At 41.0% G+C, this 991-nt stretch overlaps 1 pseudogene; it reads left to right on the top strand.

Annotated features, from left to right (window-relative positions):
* The window catches only part of LOC116687040 (extracellular calcium-sensing receptor-like), a 9,266-nt pseudogene that overhangs the window by 3,175 nt on the left and 5,100 nt on the right, over nt 1-991 (top strand).

The raw sequence follows: 991 nt of genomic DNA, 5'->3' as shown, positions 1-991 counted from the left end.
TGTCATTTGATGCCAACGGGGATCCTGTGGCCAGATATGAGCTGGTTAACTGGCAAAAAAGTGAGAGTGGCAGAATTGAGATGGTGACAGTAGGGAAATACGATGCATCACTGCCAGTGGGCCAGAAGTTCAGTATCACCAGGAACCTCACCTGGGTGGATGGTGGCACACAAGTAAGGAGCACAAAAGCCATACTGTTACATAAAATATGGTAATCTTAAAGGGTAACTATCATTTTTTTTAACCTGGACCCTATTTTCCTTTGTTTCTTTGTGTCTAAGTGACTGATGGGAGCAATAATGTTTAAAATTGGTCCAGTATTAAGTGAGATCTCTGCAGATGGCATCAGCATAACAAGCCATCCGATCCAATCCATTTTATTACAAAGCACAGTTAAAAAAACAAAGGTTTACAAAGTGCTGGACAATAAATAAATATATAAAAACACACAGAACTCATAAAACAACCTATGACCACACAATTGTCATGCTGGGTTAAAAGACAGGGAATACAAATGGGTTTTAAGACAGGATTTAAAAGATTCGAGGGCCTCGGCCAATTTGACCTGTGTAGGTAGCTCATTCCACAGTTAAGGGGCTGCAGCGGTAAAAGCGCGGTCGCCCCTGGTTTTTGGAGCGACCAGCCAAAGTTGATCAGTAGACCTAAGTGACCATGAGGGGGTGTAAACTTGTAAGAGGTCTGAGATGTGGCAAGGTGCCACCCCATTCAGTGATTTAAAAACAAACAGTAAGATCTTAAAATGAATTTTAAAATGGACCAATAGCCAGTGTAGTGAGGCCAGGACTGGTGTTATGTGTTAATGCTTGCGATTTGCTGTTTAAAGACAAGCGGCCGAGTTTTGTACTAACTGTAAGTGTGAGAGAAGTTTGGTTAATGTCAATGTAAAGTGCATTACAGTAGCCCAAACCAGTGAAGATAATAGCATGAATTATGTGCTCAAAGTGCTTACGAGATAAAACAGGTTTATTTT

The sequence above is a fragment of the Etheostoma spectabile genome, chromosome 3 (assembly GCF_008692095.1).
Source record: "Etheostoma spectabile isolate EspeVRDwgs_2016 chromosome 3, UIUC_Espe_1.0, whole genome shotgun sequence".
NCBI classification, from domain to species: domain Eukaryota; kingdom Metazoa; phylum Chordata; class Actinopteri; order Perciformes; family Percidae; genus Etheostoma; species Etheostoma spectabile.
The sequence above is the reverse complement of the archived record's forward strand: the minus strand, read 5'-3'. Positions and strand labels throughout refer to the sequence as shown.